Source organism: Lepisma saccharinum, chromosome 1, assembly GCF_977018435.1.
Source record: "Lepisma saccharinum chromosome 1, izLepSacc3.1, whole genome shotgun sequence".
In the NCBI taxonomy this organism is placed as follows: domain Eukaryota; kingdom Metazoa; phylum Arthropoda; class Insecta; order Zygentoma; family Lepismatidae; genus Lepisma; species Lepisma saccharinum.
This window is the reverse complement of record NC_139229.1, coordinates 186,375,336-186,395,872: the sequence shown is the minus strand read 5'-3', so window position 1 is coordinate 186,395,872 and position 20,537 is coordinate 186,375,336. Positions and strand designations below refer to the sequence as shown.

Genomic DNA, 20,537 nt, shown 5'->3' with positions numbered 1-20,537 from the left:
ACCTTCGTCAACTATCTCTTTACCTAGAAACCAAGCCAAAGTGCCTGTACAATCAACTGTTAGTATCAAAAATGATTAATGTTAAAAGTACTCACGTATCGCGAAAAAAAAGGGTGCCTAATTCAGTCCCCCTAAACAAGGTCGGAAAAAGGAGGGTAATAATGATTTACTAAGGTATTCATGTTACTTACAAAAGGTCATTATAAAAGTGAACATAATGAACATAAGTAGTCGAATGTGGTGCACTGAAAACATCAATTTAGCACAACTCAGAAACAATATTATGTTTACTTGAAAATAAAAATAAAAACTTATTTTTTTTATTTGTTTGCAAGATTATCCTTTAGCCTTTCCAGCAAGTATCACAAAAAATTACACAGTTTCTTTTTGCGCCGGAGCATGTTTCGTGGAACCATATGAAACATTCGTGCAGCGGATCCCGTGGACGAAATTAGGAACATGACGGGGGACGAAATTAAGAACAACCCTCAAACTTACATGGCGGTTCCTACCTTTTCAACAAGTGACCCTGACGGAACACAACACACACATCCTTCTACATTGACAACGTACCTACGCCAATGACATGCAGCGAATATAAAACCTACACTCATACTGGGCGTAAATGACTGCTTACAATGATATTGCAAGAACTTACCTCATCACGAAACCGAAACTTCTTCATTACACTGGACCATAAATAGTCTTGATCTCAAAATTTTCACAAATGTCTCTGTTTGCCTTTTCCCAATCCTGGAATACTGGCGCCGATTGTGCTCCTAGCTACAGGGCACCCTACCTTACTAATATACTATAGGCCAGACCGAAAAATATATACGAGTATGTCGGTGACAACCGTGATACTGTGCTGTGGTCACATACATTGATGGAAAATGTTGGTTTTCAGAGACTTGCCGAAAATAAAAAAACGAGGCCTCAATATGTTATGAAGAAAGGTTGTTCACCTTGATGTCTTCTACACGCTGTGAAATTTGATGACGATGTAATGGAACGCCCTGTATATTTCTGATTCTTCAGACGTCTAGGATCGATGCACTACCGATTGTTTTTTTTTTTTTAATTGAATGCTACATTAGCAGTATGTCGGTCAAAAATTCTTACGCATAGGCTATTCATAATTTTAATTATCAATTTGTTCCTGAAATTGGAATACATGTAATTTATTAATTATTTATCTGTCTCTTTATTAACTACCGCAAGTTGTATTTCGAGAACCTATACCTTCAAGATATCCGTGAACACTATTTTCTGTACTTACTTATCAATTAAAGTTGCGGCTTCGTAACGAAGACATATGTCCAATTCCAAATAGTATTTGAGCGTACAGTTGATTTTAATATGATCCTCGTCGAACTTTTTTTTGGGAGGGGCGGCATTAACCACGATCCAGGACAGCCATTAATGAAAAGCATAAAATTGTCAGAAAATCATGGAGGACTGCCAGAAAAAAAATCATTTCCATGTCCTGCACCGCCGTCTGGCCTTTTTCCCATAATGCGCTTCCTCCTAGGAACACGGGGTCAATCTGATATCACCCGGAGTTCGAACAGCGTCTGTTTCGTTAATTAGTTCCGATTTATCCAATTAGAGGCGCAATGACGTACCGCCCTGTTCCGAAGCGCTCCTTAAATCATTCCCTTAATTAATCTTGGACTATTGCTAATTACTCGCTGCGGTTGATTGGAGAGCCTGCAATGCGAGTAGTGTTGCCAATTAGGCAAATTGAAAAGTGTCCAGGTTGCAACGCGACGCCGTGTCGTTACCACCCCTCTTTCGGATCCTTTCGGGTCTATTATTCTTTATTATTGCCTGTCCGCTATTTTTTTTTTTTCGTGTCAGGAGTGCTGACTCACGTTTTTAATTATTGAGAGTGCGTTGGGCAAGGTTACGCACTCGTGCAGCGTATATCATGATCTCGATGTAAGAATACACCCCACTGCTTCTACATCGTCGTCTCATTGCTTCGTTGTTAGGCGAGTTGGAGGCAGTTTTTTTCTCGAAGTGAGCGAGGCCAATAATCTTCATGGGTATTTTTCACATAAACCTGCAGGTTTAGAAAGAGACATACACTGGACATTGATTCTTGACTAGAGTTGACTGGTCTAAGACTAATTTCCGCTGTCATACAACTACCTTAAGAAATCGACCGTTTTTGAAGTATTAACGCTCATTGCATAGTTACCTTAATGTATGTCATTTTATTGATTCGGTTTTTTAATGCTGAATGCAACTGTAAATTTTAATTATCTTCCATCTTCATGATAAAATATGCAAATTTAAATTTCAAAAAAACGTTTTCGTCCCGTTTTTTGTAAATTAACAGGTTGGCTGTTACATTTTAAAGGTTGAGTATTGTAAATTTTATGGTAAGTTCTAACAGTGTAGCACAGAGAAAGATTGGATTCCGATTAACTCTCGTGGACAGCATTAAATATTGTCCTGGACAAATATTTCCAAGACTTCTTATGTGATCTCTATTGGATTTCATTGTTACTGTTGGGCCTTTCCGATGGCGAAGTGGTAACGTCGTGGCATTGGACTCATGGGGTCCCGTACAAGGGGCACATAGTGGTTTCAATCTCATTTTAAACTGTAGGTCCAGTCCAGATTAGCCTATCTGTGCATAAAGTTCATTCAAATTCATTGTTAATGTTGGGATGACATGTGATATCGATTGTTGACGCTTGAGTATATCAATATAGACTCCACCTGATTTATAGTCACCTTGCTTATCCTCTAACAGAAATCAGTCTACCTGGTATGGTATCTTCTTCATGCAACTCGACGCTAAGCCCATATCCCCATTCATATCCTTTCGGATCTGTTATTCCATGTATTTCCCGTTCGCAACAATACTTTCCGGACACGTAAATGAATCCAGGAGATCGTGACAGTCAAGCAACAATTAACATTACAACCTTTCTGGTTCTTGTACATTTTCCGACATATTTGACCTAGGCAGACAGACATGGTAGGGTAGAAATATCTTTATTAACAGAGGAAAAACTAAAAGTAGGTCCGTTATTTATTTCAAATCCAGACAGAAAATTTATTTGCCTTGATGATATTGCCTTAGTCTATTTTCATATATTTCCAACACATATTAATACAATATTAATTACAATAATAAATATTACATCGAAGAGTGAATAATATACCATTGTTGGTGATAGGAGAGTTACATGACAGACACGTTCTCATTATAGTGTGGTAGTGGCAAGAAAAAGAAGTATGCGACGTAAGAAGTAACATGAGAGGCCTACATTTAAATTATATATTACTAAGAAAGCACACTTCACTTAGAGGGATATGTAGAGGGATATTACTTCATTATTATTTGATTTGATATTCACAGTAATAAATTATATAAAGACACAAATGTGCTTCTCATAGCCATTTGTAGGGAAGGTGGAGTCAATTTGAATTATGGACGAACCGCGATGGTCCAGTCGATAGAGCCTCTAACTAAACTGGGTGATCTTAAGTGATAATTTTTCCATCAATTTCTCTGCATTGCCCGACTCTGGGGTTCATCCAACTTCGCCTTACCTCAATTTTCATCTTCTTACTACTGTGGTTTCTGATATTACCCAGGAATGTGGGAACTACCACGCATTTCAGTGGTTACGAATAGCTTACTGGGTTACTGCACAATTAAATATCCGTTATCAAAAAGATACAGATGAAATACTCGTTACGGGGCAATCGTTACAAAAGAAAATCACACACCAGATGCTCTTTAAACCATGGACCAATCAACTCATTGAATTTGGCTGCCGGCGCAGAACGCAAAATAATTCGGCAATTGGTAACACTGGTGGCACACTCGTTATGTTGTCGTTGAGCAGCACGGAATTGCGCGCTTTCGATCTTCTCTTGTTTCCTCCGATTTCACCAGATAATCAACAGATAAGCTCCAGTCGGAATGGAAGCCGTGTATAATTATAATCGTAAAGATAAAATCGCCCCGAGAGGGGTTGTGATAATTTCGGGTTACGGCCGCGAGGAAGCGCTAAAATTCCCTCGCATTTTGAGAGGACCTCAAATGCATTTCAGGGTTGCCAGGCACCTGTAATTATCAAACTTGCGTACAGTGGTAACACGTCAGTTGTATACGAGTTTGAAAGTGTACTAATGGAAGCTAGTAACGACTATAGGTGCGTGAAAATGATAAATTCTTATAATCTGCTGCATATGTAGCAGAACCATCCTGGTTGAATTCTGGTCAGTATTTTGAGAAGCGATAATAATAACAATAGTTTTATTTGAGAGGCCATAAACATCTGACTTGACTGATACAGAAGCTTGTCAAAGTACAGTATAAAATTTACCTTACATTTTTATACTTTAATTTTCAACATGCCGGTGATGGTCAAATAGGGAGGCGAAAAATGCCGTAAAACATCTATGCCAATTACTTTTTAAAGCATAAGGGAGAATTCACACCGAAGAGACGAAGTGTCACTTGAGGATTTCATCAATCGAACGCAGGCTTGGGCGGTCTGTCATGCAGCTACGGTGTGAAACTCTGCTGCTGACTGGCTCATTCACTTCGGTGTGAATTCTGATTTACAAGGTGGTCTAAACGAGTTATGGCGTGAATTGTACACTTTGGAGACAATGTCATCACTGGAAAATGAAATCCTTCCAACTGCTGTTCTTTGCACATGAGAGAAATCTATGAGGGGTAGTGTACTCCCAGTTCCTGCACTGGCTAGCATAGGTTAACAGTATCTACTGCAGCGAAGACTCTCCCGTCTGTAATTAAAAGCATGTTTCTCTCAGCCCCCCAGCAGCAAAACATACTGCAATGAAAAAACATTGGTGGTAAAGCGACACAAAAGTGGCCCCAGTGAGTCCACATCACATTTTGGCGAAGATTCAATCCCAGTGGTGTTAAAATGCTGCTGATTACAATCATTTATCTGTATTTTTTTAACACTACTGAAGTTAAACGTTGACCAAAATGTAATGTAGACCTCCTGGAACCGTTGTTTGGGTGGTTTTTAACATTTTTTACGGTGTAGATAAATAAATGCTAATTTTGTCTTAGTGTGCAATTTTGTATGGTATTTAGTGTATGTTAAAGGTGACTCTTCCTCCACAGAATATGTTCTCTTCACTCATTTTTACGACATCGCCACTGTTCTACTCCTTTATTCCCATACTTTACCTTTTTCTATTTCCTCTTACTCTCGTTATGTGAAGAGCGTCAGGAAAAATTCTAAAAAACATTGCAGTTTTTCACACCGTTCCATGTTCACCTTACAGTTTCTATTTTTTAAATTGGGACTTGTCACAAACAACTAGAAAGTTTAAAATCTGAAAATAAAGTTTACAATTATTATTTATTCCACAGCCGAGCGTGCCAATCAGGATTATTCTCTGTGCAACAATGCGTTGACTCGCAAAAGAGCTGAACGCAGAGCGACATATTTGCGAAATTGCCTGTAATTTACGAAATTATGCACACACATTATACACGCAGCTGTTTTTTCCTTACTTTCCTCATCCTTTTTGGTGCGTTAGCAAGTTGTAATAATAGAGATAAATGCGCCACGCCCATACATATACAAGTCAGTCATCCATTAAGCAGATGTAACAGAACACTCATTAACTCGCCCTGGAGTATTGTTCTCCGGTTGACAGGGGCAGATGTTGGAGGATCCCGAGGGATACGGATCTACGCCGGAGGGAGCCGGACTGTCAGTTAGGGACAGCAGGGTATTCTTTGAATGGAGAAGAGGCCGTTATAATATATGTTTTACTCACTTGCGCAAGGTTCCATAGGAAGTTATCCTTTGCTAGGTTGTTTTGGACTGAAGGTGGAAAGAAAATCCTGGTTGTACGTTAGAGCTTGTCACATCCTTACGTTTTTGTTCTGGTATGTAATTCGCTGCATGAGGTGCAAGTTGATTACTTAAATGATTATACTGATATGAACTGTACCCAGAATTGCACTTCACGTGAATGCTCCCTTCCAAGATGACTTTGCTGATATTGGTCTGGATCTACAACCATATTCTTCATTTCATTTCAATGTTAGCTTACTAGATCACTTTATTCATAAGTGTTTATATTAGTCTGGATAGCTATATTCATTTCTCTTCGATTCTCTGTTTCTCAACATGTAACATGCCATGAAGGTGTAGAGGGTGATGCGGACATTCACAATGACAGTATCTTTAACCCCCATGATTTCGCCAGATACCTATTTATTAGAGGTGTAGGGAAGTATTCTCACTTGAAATCATTCACCCAGCGAGTCGAACTCAAGATCACGTCATGTGTTGGTAAGGTGGAGGGTAGGGGGTTAAAATCATCCCTGGTAGGGATGAAGATTTAACTCTGTAGCTGGATCTACGGCACCTTCTCTCCCTTGTAAATTCGAACCCTCAATACGTCTGTAAGTAGGATACTCTATCAATCTCTTTCAGCTCTTTTTAAGACAAGTAAGTGCGTATAATCGTATTTCTGTAACCCAGTCCCAAATGAATTCAACAGAGTTGATTTTCCTGCAACGACCGAAGTTTTCTGAGGTAATTATTTTTAGAGTTCGCCTCTCGCCTAAGTGTTCTTCCAACGTATGAGGCTGTACAATGGAGTGCCCAAGGTTTTTGAAAGGAGAGAGTATGATGGTAGTCAGTCCATCCTCATCTTTTCCAGCATTTGTTGTTCTTTTTTTAAAGGACTGTTGGATCAAAAAGGGAGGAGGAGTCATGACCTTAACGAACATATTGAGTACTCCACTGAGGCTGTAGTAAAATACGAACCGTACAAACGAATGTTTGTTTTGTTCTCTCAACACAGGATCGAGGTCCATGAACCAAACGAACGATTCCAGGGAACGGTTCGCGAGATGAACCGGAACTCCCATCCCACGACCTTCTCTCCTTGCAGCTGCCCCGGAATGACAGAAGCCGTCCTGGAAAAAGAGAGGGAGGGAGAGCGGGAGAGAGAGAGAGAAACATGCTTTTAATTACAGACGGGAGAGTCGTATTCGTAAAGGAAGAGACAGAAAGAAAAGCATTAGTTGACGGCCTGCATGCAATCAAGTGTCAGTAAGTGGGCGACCCAGCTTCATTAAGCGGCCGTCCGATAGCGTCGTGGATGATTGCGTAGCGTGTGCAGCACTGCCTGTTAGTTCTATCAGCCAATTAAGCTCCCAATGAAACTTTCAGCTTTATATCGAGAAGTAACTCTGGGAGGGAGGAGGGGGAGGGGAGGGAGGAAAAAATGAAGCAGTTATAATGAGCGGCTTAGGCCTCACAGTCGCTTACGCCCCTTGCACGTGATAAATCAGTAACGAGATTCGCGCCGCCTCCCCTCCGAAAGCACCAGTTCCATTTCCCCCTTCCGCCCCTCTCTTGGTCTTGAGCGTTCTCTAATTACATCCGTTTACTAATGTATGACTGCTTTGGAAACAAAATTTTCACTTGGAGAATAGAGCAGAAACAACCCCGTACCCCCCCCCCTCCCACCATCCCTATCTCCTTGTTGGCCTTCTTAACTCTTCCTCCTCTTTATGCGGTAGGTGTCTTCCCGACGTAGGTTGGTGGAAATTCAGTTTTAGGCAAATGCGTTTCCTCGGCTGCTTATACATACAAATGCTCGACATGTATTTCGAAATTGTGGTTGGATAGGGATGCTAACGATGACGAGGCGGCCTTGTGGAAATCGAGACAACGGGACCAGACCATTAGAAACTTCCAGAAACGAGATCAAGAACGAGACAGATTGTAAAATTGGAACGAGACAGAGATGTATATTGCAAGACTCTATCTCGTTCGAGTCTTTGGTGTGATACGTATTGGAAAATTTACTTAAATCAGACCTACTATATTGTGCGTATACTTCAGACATACCAAGCGGAAATGTATCTTATTACTTACATAATCTTGTAAGTCATATATCTTGTTTATCGTAATTACAAAGTCAATTCTTACTGGTAATTGTAAGCCTGTGCTTCGAAGTTGCATATATTCTGGATGAAGTTCCACTTTTCGAGAGTTCGTAGCGTCGAAACGAGGCGTCAAACAGAAGAAATCTATTAGGACTCACCGATGGAGTACTGGTAACGTCGTAGTCTTGTAATCAAGGGCTCCCGGGCTGGATACCCCGTGGAAACACATTGCACAGTTGTTCGGAATCCACTTTTAAACTGTAGGTCCAGTCACCATTAGCCTATCTTTGCACAAAGTGGACTAAAGTTAGTGTGTATGCACTATATATCTATATCGAGACTAGAATGGAGTTTATTTTTAAGCCCACTTTGTGCACAGATAGCTCAAATGACTTACATTTTAATTGGAATCCGAACCACTTTGTGCCTTCAAGGGTATCGAACTTTGAACTATCGAACTATGCGCTTACAGTATATTTGGCAACATCCGTTATATCCGACACTCATTTGTTTTCCCCATGAGTAATAGCGTTAGTCTCCTTGAGACACGAGAGTAAACGATGTCAACCGAATACAGCTGAACAGATCGCTGATTCATTGTTTTCCAGCTGTCAGTTGAAAAGATGGCCTACGTTGTGACCCTTTCCCATACGTTGCAATAGCGTCCTCCAGCCCAATTTTTTGGACGCTCCATGGAAGAAAAAATAATACTTGTATTTACCAGTTGTGTCCGTTACAATTGTCAGCACCTCAAAACTACTACAATAGAGATACAGTTTCTTTTTTCGACCAGAGGAAGTGTAACACGTGACTCTTATGACTTCGTCCAATTGGTCATTTCGTAATAGTGGACAATCCATATCATATTAGTTATAGATATCTCTAGACCTACAACAGTTAGAATGGTGGTTTCCTTAAAAAAATATCTTCATGGTGCAACAACAATATGTGATTTCCAGGAACTCATGAGCACATATTTTCGTAAGATATAATTTTGCTTGTTCGAACTAGTTTTTGGATTCCTACTTCAATTTGCCCAGCAATATGTGTGAATGTTCATTTTGGCAATTAATGTTCATTGTGTCAACTACAGATATAATTTCTGTGATTTATTTACTGTCATGTGTTCTCTTGATTACAGATCTCATATTCTGAGGAACTTTCCAAGATATACATCCTTAGGTAAGTCTACAAGTTTTACGTTTATGTTCTATACGTATCCGCAGGGTTTTTTCCCATTACAAGGGTCATTTTACAAGTAATTTTCATGGTACTGTGAAGTTTATATTTTAATAGTTCTATAATCAAGCTATAAATTTGTTACGTTCCATAAATACTAATAAATAGGTCCTATGTGCGAAGCCTGCGTAACTGTTGAACATTTTATCGTATTTGAATTCCTTATCCTCATGGGTTTTATTATTTCAAACTTCCTCCTCGACGCAGCGATTTATCGAGAAAATTCAAAAGTGGCGTAAGTAAATAAATAAAATGAAAATACTACTGCCTTGTAATCAAGGAGTTCTGGTCAGGATTCCCGCTGATAAACAAGTTTGTGTTTCTTTGCCTTTCCAAGCTCTCTTATGTTATGTATATATGCTGCGAGTGGGATATATAGCGTAACAATTAAAATATATACGATTCAACTAAAGTCAACACAGAAAGAGAAAGGCTGTCGAACTTCGAAGAAAAGACCTCGAAATAGATAGCAATTGCGTCACAAACGATATTTATACGCATAAAAACTCTCAGAAAAGTCAGTAGAAATTTTTTAAACCCACCAAAATCCACTGGAAACTGCCGGAAGTTGATATATCTTTTGCAAAATTTTCATCAATTTAATTTTTTCATAAAATGATATATATATATATATAAAGTGCTCCCCTGTGCATAGCACCACGCCATGAAGGCGTATAGGAGGTAACGTCCCACACTTTCTTGATCCGGTCGTGAGTGGGGGTGATGTGATCAGCATCACGCCCCTGACCGCCTTTACCCCCCGGGTTTTCCCCAGGTACCCATGTTATTCGACGCTGGGTGGGCGCCGGGACCACTTCCATCGTTAGAAAAGTTCCCGGATTTGAACCGGCCGGGGATCGAACCCGGGACCTTTAGCATGGTAGTCAGACGCGTTACCGACTGAGCCACCGCGGCCACTAATGTTTCATATATTTTCTAAGGGCTTTCCGAGATTTACATAGGCAAATTTGTGTTATTCTGCTGATTTTAATGCGTGTTGAAGTTAATACCGATTTTGCCTCGGCGACAACATTCTAAAGCCAGCGCCGTCAGTGTCACAGAGATCTCGTTCGTTTCGGAACAGGAGGGATTACTCGCGCCAACAATTCGTCCGACACTGGCAACACTGCGAACTTCAAGTGACTTAGTGTTGGCTCGCGTCCTGTGACGCCCTCGAGCGGTGACGTGCGGAACTAACATGGGTTGTGTGTTGTGAGGGGAGAGAAAAAGGGGGTTTGCTTTGGATAGGAGAGGGGAAGTTGAGAGTAGATCTGCTAGGCTTCTGCGCATCACTTGGATTAAATGTCTCAAAAGGCGAAGATGCTTACTCCTCGCGCTCTTCATAGAAAAACCACTCGAAGCTTTTACTGTTACATTAGCAGAGATGTATTCATTTTGACTCGGGGGCGGGGAGGGACCGAGGGAAGGGGGTAAAAAAAACGTGGAGGAAGAAGAAAAAGGCACTCAAATGCTTTTAGACCGAATGAGTTTTATCCTGTAGTCAATAGGAGCCCGCCAATAGTAACTAATGCAGGCTAAGTGGCCTTTTCCAGGGATTGCCTCGCACTGTAAATATTTCATGCGGGTCCCGGAGTTTTATGGTCGAGGCAACGCTGCAGCCCCCGGCACCACCATAAGAGAAGATTACTGCTTGACAAATGCTTTTATTTCTGGAAAATGGGGAGCCCGTGTGGCCCCTGTGAGATCGAGGAGGAGTGGGGGAGAGAGGGGGGTTTCTGCGCGAAACGGTGTATCCATATTTTATGCATCTGTTCCGGGATGCCCGTTTTAATTGGCTGTAGAGGGCGCGCGCATGTCTGAAGTCTAGACGAGCACCGCGGGATTTTCCGGGTCCAGTGTCGCGCTCTGTCCCTTTCCATCAAACGGAGCACGGAAGCGCCATCTAGGGACCTCACCGGAACAATGACGCCCTCTAGGACGTTACTCGTCTCCCCCTCTTTCTCCCCGCGCCGACCTTTCTCAGAAAGTTTCGTAACGTTACGCGTGTCCCCCCCTTTACCCACCCGCCCTTACCCGACCACCCACTCTATTTTTCTCCCTTTTGCTGGCAACCTCGCTGCCCTTCAGTGAAAAAAAAGAAGAAGGCTTCAACTCTGAAAACCCCCAGTAAGCTCAGATACTCAATCCATTAATGGGCTCTAATGGAAGCCCCAGGTTTACAGATACAAGCAATTCCTGCCATTCCTCTCAATTACGACAGATTAGGCTAAGCTTTCATCCTTGCCTAATCCATTGGCGGTAAGCAGAGCAATCACCGTGGCCCCCCCTCTCTCAGTGGTTTACGAGGGCATACATGGCCCGAGTTTTATCTCTCTCTCTCTCTCTCACTCCCTCGCTCGCTCGCTTCACGCTAACGCAATCATCTCATGTGGGAACCGCAACGGCGGCGTACACGCACTCACGCACAGCAGAAAGTTCTTTAAATGGCAACCCCTGCCGACGTGGAGCGTGCGGACCGCACCCCCTCACCCCCACAGCCTGTGGGATGAGAGGGATAATGGTGCAGTGGAGTGCGAAACTCTTTCTGGAATTGGCCGGGAATAAACTCTTAATTCTCGACGAAGAAAAGCCTAAAATACAAAATAGTTTTAATTACTCCAGTAAAAATTAGCAATTTAAGATCCTCAGTAATGTTCAAACGAAACGAAACGGGAAGTGACTGCAAGACTTAAAAGAGAACAGACAGTAATTGAAGTGAATCAGCCAGGAACATTGACAGTAAGACAGCGATGAACGAAAGAGAGCTGATATTAAGTAAATCAAAACGCAACGACGACATCAATACATTGAACTGTAGAGAAACAACACTAAAATGAAGGTAAGGAAAGTTGGCAACGATGCACGGCAACGACGTGAAGCAGAAGATTTGAATGTAAGTAAAGGGAAACAGACATAAGCTCTGATGTCAGGGCACTGTAGTGCAATGAAATTTTAAAAAAGATGCAGTTGGAAACATTGTTCACTTTCAAATCAAGAGAAGCAGCATGATTAAGAAACTGGAGTGAAGTGGTAATGTTGACGGCAGGAAACGAAGCTAAAGAGAGACGGGATTGTAAGATAAAAAGTGAAGAGAAACAGTAATGTATTTAAAAGATTTGAAGCAAAAGGAAGCGTTGACAATGAGTTACTGAATTGTCGTGAAAGAACAAAGCATAACTTGAAATAGCATGGTTGACAAAAAGGACCCTAACTGAAGAGAAACAAACAGCATCGTTGACAGTAAGTCAGCGAACTGTACCGGAAAATATGTCAACTGGAAACATATAAGAAAGTAAGGTCAACGGTAAGGCAGAAAAAGGAAGACAGAATTGGTGAAATATAGTGAAGTGGATGGAGTTAAACTGACTACACCATTGAAAAGTACATTTCAAGGTAGAAAGAAGTGACAGAATACATTGAAATGAAGTGCAATATACTTCAACATCGTCGTTAGAAGACTGAAAGGAAGTAAAACAGTCAGTAAGACCAACAGGGAATAATAATGACAGCAAAACATAAACTTAAAAAAGAAAGTTTGTTTACAGACGAGGCAAAAAAGCAGGCAGGTAGCAACTGGAATGAATACCTTTCATGAAGGAACACAAGGAAAGACAATGGAAATTTTCGTACGATTTGCATTTCAACATTAAAGGAGTTAATGTAAGATGTCAGACAGGGTTGCTTTCATTTACAAGATGACCTCTGATCCGATTTGTCATTTTATGGTAACGCTTCGTCATAAATGACGAAATGCTTTCCTACTATATTTTCCCTATCTTTCATTCTACACTACAAGGATGTTTGAGTCATTGAGCAGGAATGATGTACATTTCCCTTTCGAACTTCTACAGTGAATTATTAAGGACTATTTGCTAAGGATGCAACATACAGGGTGGCTCAAAAAGTCACTTAACACCCTCGGTACAATGCCACAGCAGCGCGCAACATGGAAATGGTGATGACCAATCGTTGCCAGGCCAAGGGGGAACCACATTAACGCCACCCGCACGGTCGGCGGCCATCTTGATGTCCGCCATCTTGAATTCAACTTCAGAATTTTAAATGGGAAGGGGGTGATATGATATATCAAATCAGGCTAGAATTTCACGAGAAATGCAATGGTGAAGTTTTTTTTATGTATCTTTAACCACGAAAAAGTTATGACTGAATTCTTGTACCAATTTGCTCCTTTTCGAGGTGTTACAAAAATACCTTAAAATTTGTTTAGCGCATTGGTAACGCATCGAGATCAAAGTGACGTCTAGGGAGAGAAGTTCGCATGCCATTGCACAAGATTTTAATCGGATACATCCATGAAGAGCTGTGCATTTGACAGATCAAAGCTGAATCGTTAGTGCTGGTAAGTTAATGGTGTGGCGTGCTGTGTGGAACAAAATTGGTTAGTAAATTTTCCATCAATGGAACCTTAAATGTTTAGGGCTACTTGGATTTGTTAAATAAACATGTTTTTTCATCCTTGCTTATGGAAGAAGGTACTTTTTACAAAGTTTTTTTTTCAATAGGGAGGAACACCAGAACACTATGGGAACGTTGTGAAGCAGTTTCTGTCCAAAGTTAGTTATCAGATGACAAGGGTCGCATATTCTGTTTATGAACTTCCTTATGAACATAAACATTAGCCTTGTCACTGTGAAGACCTTTTAATTCAATGGAAGCGTCACACTGTAAATCGTTCGCGACAACCATTCATAATGCGCAGCTCTTCGTGGATGTATCCGATTAAAATCGTGTGCAATGGCATGCGAACTTCTCTCCCTAGACATCACTTTGATCTCGATGCATTACCGATGCGCTAAACAAATTTTAAGGAATTTTTCTAACACCTTGAAAAGTAGTAAATTGGTACAAGAATTCAGTCATAACTTTTTCGTGGTTAAAGATACGTCAAAAAAACCTTCACCATTGCATTTCTCGTGAAATTCTAGCCTGATTTGATATAGCATATCACCTCCTTCCCATTTAAAATTCTGAAGTTGAATTCAAGATGGTGGACATCAATATGGCCGCCGACCGTGCGGGTGGCCTCAATGTGGTTCCCCTTTGGCCTGATAACGATTGGTCATCACCATTTCCACGTTGCGCGCTGCAGTGGCCTTGTGCCGAGGGTGTTAAGTGACTTTTTGAGTCACCCTGTAGTTGAAAATATACTAGTTTTGCAATCTGTTATCGGTTAACCTGCTACAGACGTAACGGACACGAAATAGCCTATTTAATTCTGGAAAAATTGAGAATTTAATATTTCATAAACTTAAAGAAAAAGTGTCCATTCTGTACATGCAAGCTATGACATAATACATAATGAGGGACGTAGACGGTGTACATTTCTAACACAGTTATAATCCTAATAAGGAAATACTTTGATCAAGAAAATCATGCAAATCTATACTGCAGAACGAAATATACAAAGTACATATAATTCATATCGGATAGCAACAGTACAAAAAAAATCGTACGTACGTACTATAGGAGGAAACAAGTGAAACTTGATTCCTATGAATATCCAACAGAACCAGCCCTATATACGAGTACAGGGCTTGGGACATAATGTTCAGATGGATTCAAGAGATATGAAAAATCTTGGTTGCTTTGTATTAAGTCGTAAACAGTAAAGCATTAATTTATATCTGGACCACAATCAAATAGGTTATCACAAAACTAATTAAGAATTAAATGAATCAACCGTTCCTTTATTGTTGTTGCAAAATTAGCTCGCACTGTAGTAAAGGCATGGATATCTTGTTTTATCCCTATACCAATGTACAGTATATGGTTTATATGGAGTAAAAAATTCTAAAATTCTAAATTTATAACAGGGCAGCATCCACCCATTGTCGGCGTCATAATTAACTAAGGAGTAGAAGGCTCGTGTTTCGTGGTACGATATTTTGGAGGTACCAAGTAAAATATACACCACTTTTTAAAAAGTAGTTCTTAATTTGATGTACGTAGTAGTCGCAGTTATTGCATTAGCACTATAGCTAGAGAATTGAAGTTTTTGATGAAAGTTAATTTTGTTGGGTTGTGGGCATGTTTCCTGTTAGTTTGAAAATATAATACAGAATTTCTACAAGAATACTGCGTTGTCAATAAGTGTTCATGTTCATTCTACATTAATTGTGGAATTAGTATGAACTGGGTGAGCAAAGAGTGATTTAGCCTAAGGTGTTACAAGTCAGGCACTTCCTTCTTCTTCTTCTTTTTTTTTAGGACCGGCTTTTGTTACAAAAACTATTTCCCCCCTCTCTGCATCTGTCTGCCTGTCTTTCTGTGTCTCCATCTCTTTCAATACCTCTTTCTTTATCAATCTCTCCTCTTGTATCTTCCGGTCTCGTGTTCGATACCCGGTGGAGGCACATTGCACAGTGGTTTGGATTCCACTTTAAACTGTAGGTCCAGTCCCGATTAGCCTATCTGTGCATAATGTGGACTTAAGACAACAAATCAAACAAACATCTTGTATCTTCCTTTCCCTTAGTTTGCTCTCCTTCTTCAATTTGATCTCGTTTGAGTCGTTCCTATCTTTCCCCTCTTTACAGCAATACTTTTCCACTGTTCGGATTTTATCTTCTATATCTGGACTCTTACCACGGCTTAGGTTACATTGTTATCGACAAACCTGAAAGGACCACAAGTATGATAGCTGGACCCTTCCCTTCATCCATTCCCCCTTAATAATGGTCTTGAGGACAGCTTTTGTCGCTATTTAAAATTGTTGAACGTTTTTCAGTAATTTCCAAAAGCCAGCAGTGGCAACACTGCCAGCACGCAGAGCTAAGGACGAATTTGGGTCGGAAGAGTTAGCAGCAGCAGAGAAAGGGGGAAGGAGGGAGAGAAGACCTCGGCAGCGGTTTGTTTGTAAGTTGCGTAATTAGTCCAATTAGCTAATTAAATTGAGGAGGATTGTTCTCGAACACGAGACTGTTAGAAAAGTCAACCTTCAGGAGCAGAAAAGCGCATTTGGTTGCAGACGATCCAAGAAATTTCTAATGCAATAACCTTCCGGCATTCGCTGTAACTAGAAGCTTCGGATGAAAACAGTCTCCATCTTACCGTTGTGGAAGTTTTAGGGAGCTTTCAAACCGAGATGACAAGCGTTAAGAGACAAGCTACAAACGACACGCGACAACAAAGTGACAAACGACACGGGCCTCCTACAATCTGTAAAAAAGCAACCACTGCGCATGCGTACCTAACGGATCGAGGCGACGCTGTGTACACTTTAGAGGAAATGTCTTACAAGGGAGGTTATCTAAGTATCCCCCTCCGATTTCCATGAAACTTGGCAGGTGTATAGAGGGGCCCAAAGGAAGAAATACGTGTTTTTTGTGTTTCAGCTAAAACACTGTTTTAGGGGGCAAAACCCCCTCAAATGTCAAGATGAGGATAAATTGAAGTGGGGAACTGGCCCCGAAACCACGTAAATATGGCATAGGAAGAACACGCACATATAATTGGAACACACACAGCACAGAGCTGTGTTTGCCAGTGATATGCACTTCATATCTCAACTATCCCACTTGTGTATCTGCCAGTACTATTAGCACAGAACTTCAACCACCATTGTCCTTCACGATAGCACTTGCGTTTGGTACCGACAATCCTACAGTTCTGTGCCGTGTGTGTTCCAATTACATGTGCGTGTTCTTCTTATGCCATATTTACGTGGTTTCGGGGCCAGATCCCCACTTAAATTTCTCCTCATCTTGACATTTGTGGGGCGATTTTGCACCCTAAAACAGTTTTTTTAGCTGAAACACAAAAACACGTATTTCTTCCTTTGGACCCCTCTATACACCTGCCAAGTTTGATGGAAATCGGAGGGGGACACAGGGGTCAGATCCCCACTTCAATTTGTCCTCATCTTGACATTTGAGGGGGGTTTGCACCCTAAAACCTTTTTTTAGCCGAAACAAAAAAACACGTATTTCTTCCTTTGGGCCCCTCTATACAATACACCTGCCAAGTTTCATGGAAATTGGAGGGGGACACTTAGATAACCTCCCTTGTTAGACCAACTGGCACACGTAAACTCAAGCGACATGTGCAGCTTGTCGTGTCACTTCGAAAGGTTGTATTTACTTCTGAAGTTTTTCCTCTAAGTGACAAGTTTCGGTCCGAAAGCTCCCTGATAACAGCGCTTGCTTTCTACGTGGTAGCAGTCAAAATTTTGCCCGTCAAAAATCACTGCCTGAGAAGCATGGCACTGTCACCAGTCTCATATATACGAAGGGATCTCAGCAAACAGGTCACAAACTGATAGTAGTGTGTAGTTTCTAAAAGTGCCATTAGGTGGCAGCACAAACCAGCTTCATTATATTCAGGTAGCAGTCGCTAGATAGCAGACGCACACATTGGCAACTCAGTTTAAAAATGGCGACCATACTCGAGGACTGTACGTGGAGATTATTCGAGCTGACAGGCGAGTGACGGTAGACAACATAGACAGTTTAGCCTACATTATATTGCATGATTGTTTGAATTTCTGAAAAGTGTGTGCACGGTGGTGGCAAACGTTTTTTATTTATTTATTTATTGAAATTTCCAGTACAGCAGAAGCCATTTTAAACCGGAAAGAAACAACAGTAAAACAGTACACTAGTGTTAAAAAGGAGCACACGAAACAAGATAAAATGATATAAAATAAACAAAATATAAATATAAACAAGCCAAGACAGTACCAAGGTAAACAGATTATTTTCACAATGCATTACTTATGTACAATTTTTTCTAAGTTGATGGTCATAGACGAATATGAACTAAATATATCTACTTGGTTTGAGATAATATTGAATTGGTTCGGTAGCCTATAGAATAATGAACGTTGTATGAGTGAGAGTCTGGGAGTTGCAATGTGGAAAGTGTCCTTTCTCCATGTTTTATGTCTAGGCACTCTGAGGGAGAGTTCGTGGAGTAGAATGCTACATCTTAGGTTTCCATTTATGATTTTATGTAGTTATTTCATATCTGCAACGTATCTACGTGATTCTGGAGTGTTTATGTTTAAGTTTACAAGCAGATCTCTCTTAGGAAGGTAGGTATCTCACGACTGGCACTCTATATCGAACGATGGAGAGGAAAAAGCTGAGAACACTGTCGATCTTGGAGGTATGTTCCAGATGGGTGAACAGTATTCTAGAATGGAAGACACAAATGTTTTGCAGTAAATGGAAAGTACTTTCCGGTTATGGATTTCGGTGAATCTGTAAAGTAAGCCTAGCATACGCATTGCCTTTTTTGTGATGGTTGATATGTGATTATCGAAAGTTAGTTTAGAATCTATGAGGATATCTAGATCACGGTGTTGTGCTTCTTTTGCTAGAGGGATGTCGGTGAGTGTATAATTATCTTCAAGAATGATAAACGTGAGGTGCGAGTGTGGCTGAGACAGCAGTCCAAAAACTTTTATGCAGTAGGTTTTGGGGGACTGATAAAGCAATGGGATAAGTGTTGGTGGAGATTATGTTGAAATATTAAAACGGTTTTCAAGTCAATTAGATTTTTTTTAAATAAACATTTGTGACCTACTTACTGACTTATCTGTGTAGTTCTTGGTCTCAAGTATGGGTGTAAGCAAAAATGTTTCCTTTTTATGCTCGGATAGGTCAATCGGTACTGGACCTACAGTTTAAGATGGGTTAATTGATTGATTGTTACAGTATAAGCATATAAGAACAAAGGAAATAAAATACGTCCGTTAAATACTTCCTTATTTATTTTTTAAAACTAATTCATAAATTGATTACTTAACGAGAATTGAAACTATACTGTCTCTGACGATTAAATCTCCGTACCTATTAAAAGCTGTAAAGAGTCACTCAGCACACAGAAGGACAAATACAGAACAACACAACCCTATAAAGGATTATACTGGCCGAGGGTTTAGGTGCCAGAGCCTCGTTGACCTCCAAGAAGCAGTTACCGGGGTGTACTACATGGAAGCGAGGTTGACATTTGTGTCCTTACCAGAAAGTCGCCCGTAATGACCCAACCGGGGATCGACAGCGTTACCACGACGCCATCGGAGAGGCTTCCAAATTCATCTATTTGCATTTTGCTCATTGTACGTTCGATTAATTGCAACGGTGAGAGTGAATGATGATTTGATGGAATTTAGAAGCTACATTAGCAAAGACACAATGCTTGCTTGATTTTCAAAGCCGGGATTCGATCGGCTGCCAATTAATTTTTGTCGGGAGGGTTTAAATATTGATATAAAGTTTGTTACGAGGGTATACACATCAATTATTATTGATTGATTGAAGTAATACGTAGTTATATACTACATCCCAGGAGTCTGTTGATGAACGCCAAACATAACAGTAGAGAAGAAGGGAAAGCGAGTAGGACAAGCAAAGCTGTGCAAACAGCTGGTAGCTGCAATCGGGTTGCCCCTTTCCCTCTCATTGTTCATTGGTCGAGCCCTCGCGAGTCACTAATTGCGCAGAGGACTCGTTTCCGTTCGCTTGGCCCACAGACTCCTGGGACAGGATATAGCAGCGCAATATAAGACAGGGTTCACGAATTAAAAGACTGCACTGATTAAAACTCACTTTGCAGAGATGAGCTCCTTACCAACAGGAAAGTTTAAAAATATATTTGAGGAATAAAATACTATTGTGCCTAAAATTGCCTTTTTTTGACTGTTAGTGCCAATTTTGATTATTAGTGCCCATAAGTAAGGTAGGGGGCCCAAATTTCGTCCCCTTCAGTTTCTCTGTCCTGCCGCTAAGAATTCTATCGGCGCCAGCACGCGTGTGTAGGGGAAGGCATACAGAGCCAGTTGTGAACTTTTAGTGATCCAGGAAGCTCTTGTTCCGGTTTTACGAAAAATTTTCGTTTCCTTGGCAAGACCCGTTATTGCAATATCATAATTACAAGCCCTTTGCGCCTAGTGAAATCGTTGTTCTTATATTCTTTGCATGCCATTGGTCTAAGTACTTTGTTAATAGAATAATGTTCACTTGTTAAGAATGTGGAGCCTCCACGTTAGTTTGGGGGTTGTTTCAAATTTCGTCCCCTCGTACTTTTCGTTTTTGGTTAAGACGGCGCTCTGGAAACATGGGATCTTAAAGAAATAATAAGTAAACCTAATATTCTTTCTGAATTTTGCTAAATGTAGGTTCTATTTTTTTATATAAGTATTAAATTTTGTATTAATTCACTGCATCCAACTAATAATGTTCTTTTGCAATGACTTTTGGTACATAATATCAATATTAAAGCTGACAAAAAAATGAAAAAATGGTAATTACTTCATTGTCGGAAATATTTTAGGGGGACGAAATTACGAACATTTTGTTTTATTTTACCGACAACAGGTACTTTTGATTTTAATTTCTTTTACTACTAATAA

General features: G+C 40.5%; 1 protein-coding gene across 2 annotated transcripts in view; it reads left to right on the top strand.

Moving 5' to 3' along the window:
- Window positions 1–20,537, top strand: part of LOC146005263 (LIM domain only protein 3-like) — a 223,790-nt gene that overhangs the window by 70,372 nt on the left and 132,881 nt on the right. For both annotated transcript variants that reach the window (XM_083144368.1, XM_083144377.1), the window contains exon 2: window positions 9,066–9,106. The gene's annotated coding sequence lies outside the window, so the exon portion shown is untranslated. The remainder of the gene's footprint in view (window positions 1–9,065; window positions 9,107–20,537) is intronic.